Source organism: Tympanuchus pallidicinctus, unplaced genomic scaffold, assembly GCF_026119805.1.
Source record: "Tympanuchus pallidicinctus isolate F22 unplaced genomic scaffold, pur_lepc_1.0 scaffold21, whole genome shotgun sequence".
NCBI lineage: Eukaryota > Metazoa > Chordata > Aves > Galliformes > Phasianidae > Tympanuchus > Tympanuchus pallidicinctus.
In genome coordinates, this window is record NW_026294733.1 from 10,998,830 (window position 1) to 11,005,925 (window position 7,096).

The window sequence follows — 7,096 nt, forward strand, 5'->3', positions numbered from 1 at the left end:
AAATTAAAAATTCGGGTTTTTTAAAATAGGGAAAATGTTGAAAAATTTGCAACAACCCATTTCAGCACTTTTGGGATGAAAGGATGTATTTTGTGTTGTGAAATGCATCATCGATTCAAACGTGTTTTATCTTACAGTATGAATAACAAAAATAGTTTTCAAACCAAAGCAAAATGGTATTTTTAGGCTTTCTCTTTAAAAAAGCCTAACTGGAGGTTTCTGTCCTAATTAAGACTGATTTTTTTTTCTTTTTTAAAGAAATTGAGTAATTTATTTCCAGCTAACTCCAGTCTAAACCACTCGTTCTTTCTTGGCTCTCCCACCCCGTGTTTACCAGGCGTACAACCTGAGCACCCATCCGCAGTGCTTCCATCAGCTCCAGGTTCCAGCACTGCCAGAACCCCCCTGGGATTTGACTCGGGCTTGGTAAGACCTCACAGAATCAAACCAGCATCAGCAAAATGGCTCTCAGAGCACCTGGGTTTCAGTGTCTCAGTACGAGTTGGAGTGATTTCAGAATCTGTGTAGCCACTGCTTTTTGACATAGAAGGCTGAGATGCAGAACAGCCCAACACCTCTGCGGGATCAGCACATCGCTTCCGCGGTGCCAAGGAGGTGTTTTAGGATCTGTTGGATGAAAGGCACCGGGTAACAAAGAGGTGACAGTATGCAATGTATCTTCTGGATGAGAGCACGGGAGGGAAAGAGAGAAGAGAAAAATAGGGTTAAATGGGTACTGGGAAAAGAAGGGGGACGGCAGGGGAGGGCACTCAGCCAGAGGGGAGCTCAGAGAGGGGAGTGGAGGGGAGGGAAGGGAGCAGAGCATCTGCAGAGCTCTGCCAGAGACCAAAGGGAAAAAAGAAATTGCTCTGCAGTTAAATGAGAACCAAGGGAAAACTGCACAGATGCCTGAGTCGCCTGAGTGCACTTTGAACAGTAAAAGAGCCAAGCACTGGCAGCGAGAAGAGACACAGGCAGGCCTGAAGGGGGAACACGCAGCGGGTCTGATCCAGCTACAGTCTCAGATCTGGCTTCCAAAAAAATGAATGGAAGGGCCTTTGGGAGGCTGTGGGGCCCTTAGCCAGGAATTGAGGTGCAGTGAGACCACTGCTGCATCTCATACGTTGTTCTCACAGGGAAGCACTGGTGAATTAAGCCTGGAGTGCCCATTACCTGTAAGAAAACTGAGACTTGCATTAACACAGCTCTGTCACAGACAGGGAACATCGCAGCAGGACACCCCTTGCCACGGGGTGCCAAGTAGGCCCACGGTATTGTAGAGTCGATGGAGATAAAGAGTGTTTGTATTTGCTTTTGCAACAAGATAAGATCAAGTGTCAGCTGCCCCTAAGGGAGATAAAGCAAAGATGAGCCCGGCAGCAGTACCATCCTCACCAGCAGGCTGTGTCCCCCCAGAGAGCAGTGGGCAGAGCCAGGCAGTGATTACAGGGCCCAGCAGCAGCTCCATGCACAGCACACAGACACTCAGGCCCCGCCATGGGGTTCAGGCAGGAATAAGATGCCATGAGACTGAGATCAGGAGACATGGCCACAACATGGGTCAAAAGTCCCCTTGGGAAGTGGGAGGGGACAGAGCTGCAATGCACGTCCAAGAAGTCTGTCCAGGAGAAAGCCTGGAATCAGACACTGCTGCAGCATCACTTACAGAGTGAATGTAGCTGTGGCTGAGCTTAAATGGGGTCCCAGCCCATGGATACAGGTGGAGGCAGGTGGGGTCAGGGTCATTGAGAGCATCTGTGCCTTCAGAGCTACACAGTGTGTAACTTCAACAAGCAAATGCGCTTGGGAAGCTTGAACAGGGCGCAGCAAGCTAACAGCAGCTGAAGGGAGCGCAGTCCCACATGAGCCAAAGGCTGTGCTGATAACCCTTCTGAGTGTGAAGGAGGCGGCACTGTGGGGCAGGAGCTTTCCCACTGAGGGCTGAGGGAGGCCGAGCTGTGTCCACCAGCCCTGTCCTGCTGAGGGTCGTGCCAGGGGCAGTGTTGAGGGACACAGAGGGGTAACGCAGCAGGGCTTTGTGTGCCGCGCTTGAAGCACTCTGGTTTTCAACAAGACATATCCAGCAGGAGCATTTTTTCTCTTTTGTCTTTATTTTACAGCTGTGAATTATTGAAAGCTTTACTATTGCTCTCCCAAATCATTCTTGGGCAAACAAAAGATAGCTCTGAATGTGCTTTCCAACAAAAGCAATCGAGATGCATTTCACTCATGGTTCAGCGTTGCCTCTCTTTTGCCACATCTTAAACTACTTCACCACTTGGGCTGATCAGCAGTGTCCACTCCACGGCAGAGGGGGCAGCGGAAGAGCCTGAGGTGTTGCAGGTCAAGATGAAAATGCTGCGTGTGCCATTAGCTGTCAAAACTATAACGAGCTTAAATCAGTGCAATTAGATTGCTCATGGATTACAGGAGCCACCGCTGCAGCTATCCATTGCACAGGCTGCGCGATTAAACTGCGGTCCTGACATTAAAGTGACATGATTAAAAGCAAGTGTCGAAGGCTCAGATCTATGGAAAGCTCAGCAGGCAGGGTTAAGTCCACAGCTTCTTTAGAGGTCTTCTGGGGTTGAACACTCCAGGGTCTGGGAATGATCTCCAGCCCCTCAGCAGAGCCAGCTCTGCTTTTAAGTCTGTAATGCCATCTTGTGATTATATCCGGGAAGTGGAGACCACAGGTCCCCTCTGTGGAGTTTGATGCAGCACGTGGCTCTTGTTCAGGCAGATGGAAAGCCCAGAAGTACCCCTGTTTAACAAGTTTGGGGCTAAGAGGAAATCTGTCTCTGACAGAAAAGTCCCTACTCTTGCTCTGAGAGAGTGAAAATGATTCATTTCATTAATATTTATCCTTCTAGTCCAATTCTCTGGCTAAGAAAGCAATTTCTTCCAGGCTGAAGAATTTGATTTAGATCTCTCTTTAGGTACTGAGGGCTAATTTTCTCCTTCAATGTGGAAGGAAACAGTGCCACATTCAAGCAGTAAAGGCACTTTTCTTCCCTGATTGAAGCCAGAGAGTTCAGTGAGGTCAGCTTTGTTGTAAGCATCCACGCTAACTTGAATGCTGAGATGCACTCTGAAGGGCATGGAGAGCCAGCATAGGAAACACAGGATCTGTGGAGCTAGAAGCAGCAAAAACAACCACCAGCCGCATCAGCTGTCAGGAAACGGCACAGGGCAGCCGGCTGTCTGCTCACCCCTCGCACTGCGCTGCAGACACACAAGGCAGGACGAAGCCATCAACTGCTTCCTGCCCAAGGGGGGCAGATGTTCTTCCTGGGTGCAGGGACACGTGTTCATGGAGGTCATTCTGTGTAGGCTGCTCCTCTCCTACACAGCCTACCCTGCCTCGTCCCAGGTGGTGCTGGGCTTGTTCAGCACACAGCAGCCACAGCTCTGTGCTGGGAGGGTCACTGGTGCTCAAGGTGAGGAGCACTGGCTGCTCTCCATTTAGCACTGAGGCTCACAACTCATTAACTTCCCCCATCCTATCCCTCGAATATCACAGCAAGAAGAGACTGTGCCAGAACTCCACAGAGCTGCACCACAGGCCAACAACAGCCCATCGGTGGAGGCAGAGCCCTTGGTCTTGTCACATGTGAGCTGTCTCAACACTGACTGCCCACAGAGGATGCACTTGGAGGAGATCCTCCCAGCACAACAGGCAACAGCCAGCAGGCACATCACCCCAGCTGCACACAAACCAGACGGGATGGTCAAACTGGAAAGGGCCTGAACAAAAGTCACCAAAGGAGGCATGCCAGGAATGAAGGACAGTATTTTCTCAGCTGTGCTCCAGGATAGAAAATCCAGGGTTATCACAAGGCTGGTGCAAAGTTTCAGTGATGGAGGAACAAGCAAACAGATTTACTTTGTGATCTTTTCTTGAAGTCTTTCTGCCTGTGATCAGGGCCCAGACAATGAGCCCTGCCAAGCCCTGACAGGCTGCTTAAGAAACCACTCCAGTTTGAACCAGTATAATTCATGAATGCAGTGTGGGCCCATACTCATAACCTTAAGATGTCTTCAGCAGCACCAAGGAGATGCTTCCAAAGCTTTCTGAATGCCAAATATCAGAAATCGGTGAATCTGAATGTCAGGAACACCATGTAACTTCACAGCAAGGGTTTCCTTGTGTTCCTGCACAGCTTTCCTATCTAGTAGTTGGGCACGGAGCATTGTTTCATCTCGTGCAGTGAGGCAGGCTCCAGCACATGCTTGCACATCACTTACAAACCTTGGATAAAAGCTGTCGCGCCAAGTGAAGCACGTCAGCTCTGCCTTGGGTATCAAGTCAAGCACAGCTCCTGCCACAGCTTCCTGGCAAACGTGTCTCCTACACCTACCACAGCTCTTCTGACTGCTGAGAGAACGCTCCTGGGACGGGCTGAGCCCAGCAACGCCTTGCTTGGAACCTGTGCCGCAGCAGCCCTGCCAAGCACCGGCTCCCCGAGCTGAGTACAGCCTCGCAGTGAGTGCAAGCAGTGCCAGTCCTCCTGCGCGCCGAGCTGCCTGCTGAGCGCCGCACACAGCGCTGCCTGCCTGGGCTGACCTGCTGCCAACAGCTTTCATAGACATTTCATCTGCTTAATTGCGCTGTCCTTCCTCCTCTCCCAGGCAGGATTTCAGCTACAGCCGATGTCAGCAAACATCTCATTATTCTTTGATACTCAGGCACTCGCTGGACCTGTTGTTCATCTTAGCCTGGTGGAAGCGGAACGCATTCTCTTTTTTTCCCACAAGTGCGGTGTCAGGGATGGACGAGCGCAGACGCTTTGTTTCAAAGCAGATTAGAGATAGAAGCTATCACAAACAGAAGCACCGCCAGCCTTCACAAGAGCTCCTCTCGTCTAGACACAGCATCCCTGAACTCCGCGCAGCCCAGCCAGCACCGCAGCGACGCAAGCGGCTCCAGTAGCCCGCCAAGCCAACGCTCGCCCACCTCAGAGCCGCGGGACGGCGGCCTCTAGGCGGTACGGCGCCCGCTTGGAGGAGCGGCCCGTGCTCGGACCCGCCTCGAGGGGCGGCGCGTGCGGAACCACCCGGGCGGCGCGGGAAGGCGCGGCCTCTTTGGGCGCGGGCGGCCGCGAGGTGAGGCTGCGTTCCTCGTTGCGCGCGTGTCCCGCAGCGCCGCGCTGCGCCCAGCGGTAGTCAGCCTCCCCCGCTGCCGTGCGCGGGCGGTGTTATGCCGCTGGCAGAGCAGCGCGCTGCCGCGCAGCCCCGGCGCGCCGTGCCGTTCTGGCCCCGGGGCGCCGGGGGTCGGCAGCCTCCGCGTGCCGAGAGTGGGGAGCTCCGGCGGGTGGAGCTGCTCCTAGATGGCGTGCGGACAGCCTCGGCTCGGCTCTCCGTGGGGCGCCTCGTTTAATGCCGCGTCTTTGGAATGAAAAAGGAGGCCGGGAGGATGAAGCGGGTAAGGAAGGGCTGAGTACGACTCGTGTTAACTCTTCTGTGTGTGCTTAAATTGCAGGCACGTGGATTTGCGCGTTCCTGCGGGCAGTCCGAAGGCACAAAAGAAGCTGCCGGCGCTGCTCTGACGGTCCCACGTGGAAGGGTTTGTGTGGAGGAAGCTCAGAAGCCACGCTGCTCCCAGAGGAGCGATGGTTTCAGGATCCGGCCTTAGCAGATGGAAGTAGCGAAGGGCGCTGCGTGAGGTATAATGAGAATTTCACAGTCGGTTGGTGGTTAAGCCACGCTCACTGCTAGTTCAAAATCGTATGTTTTTCTTTGGCCTATTAAACTTACTTAAACGTGATCACTGTTGTTTCTGTTGTGTGGTACGGCTGTTGGATATGGAAGGATCTGTGGTGTTGAATGCAGTCGAGAGGGACAGGGAAGTAACGCAGCACCCCGTCCCTGCCGTGTGTGCACGCTTCCCTCCATTGCTTCTGCAGGGAGATCTGTGCCATGGCTTGCCTCCTGTCCTCCTGCACTGTTGCAGGTCCGGAGGAAGATGCTGCTTAATTCAAAAGTGGGTAACTCAGGAGGGGGGGTATCGCTCCCACCGTAGTGCCTGACCCATCTCAATCAGTGTGGTGAGCAGAGCCCCATCTTCTGTGCACTGTGATGCTGCAGGATGAGCAGCTTTTCAGGGCAAAGTTTTCCAAGTTACTCCGTGGTTTTGAGTCACATTACGTTACAATTAACATACAGATGCTGCTGTAGCTGATGTGCATCTGTGAACAAATAAAATGAGAGGCAGTGATGTGAGCCTGCCCCTTTCCCAAACACCTGGTGCTGTTTCCTTGAGCACACAGTACTGAGTGCTGAGCTGTGGGGCACACAGGCTGGCTGCTGCCCTCAGGAGGGACAGGGGCTCGTGTTCTCATGGCCAAGGCTTTTAACCTGCCGAGAAAGAGACGTTCTGGGTCAGAGATCTCTCCTGCTGAATTTCTGGAACTTGGCAGGAAATAGGAATATCTGCTCTCAGCCACAGGAAAGCATGGGCGATGTGGACAATAAACACGTGCCAGCTGGCTTCTTTCCTTGAAAAAAGTCTGATAGCTTCACCTCTGGACTGCGCTGAGGCTTTGAGGGCCTGCTGCACTCTGACACAAGCAGTAGGAGGGGCAGAGATGGCTCATCGGTGCGACCCCAAAGCTCACCAGCTGCTGGCAGCAGTGCTTGGGGTGCCCTGCAGAGCTCTGCTCAGCACAGGGGATGGAGATTAAAACCCGTGGGGCGGAAATGGGGTCAGGAGCAGTCAGGCCCGGGGTGCTCCCAGGAAACCGCCTTTCCCCGGGAGCTGTGGGCTCCCACAGCGCAGCTTCCCGGCCGATGGAGACGTGGATTACACGGCCACGAAACGAGGCTGGAAACGCTCCGACTGCCGAAGGACTTTAAATGATAAACGTTCCCGTCGTTTCGGCGCCGATGCCGGCGGAGGGCAGGAGCGAGCGGCGCGGAGCGGCGCGCTTCCCCGCTGTGGCGCCAGGTGGCGCTGTGGGCCGTGCCCAGGGAGGCCGCGCCGCCGGTTCGTGGTGCTTTTTTTTTTTTTTTTTTCCTTTGCCAGAACATTCTAACGCGCCCAGCGGGGCCCGGAGCCCGTGCTGACAGACGCCTCCGCGCAGGTAACGGCTCCGTC

General features: G+C 53.8%; 1 long non-coding RNA gene across 1 annotated transcript; it reads left to right on the plus strand.

The window, feature by feature from the left end:
• Positions 1–4,763: 4,763 nt before the first annotated feature.
• LOC128081582 (uncharacterized) lies at positions 4,764–5,767 on the plus strand. Its single transcript, XR_008207268.1, has 2 exons — positions 4,764–5,106; positions 5,483–5,767. It is a non-coding gene; the product is annotated as an uncharacterized LOC128081582 (long non-coding RNA).
• The last annotated feature ends 1,329 nt before the right edge of the window (positions 5,768–7,096 follow it).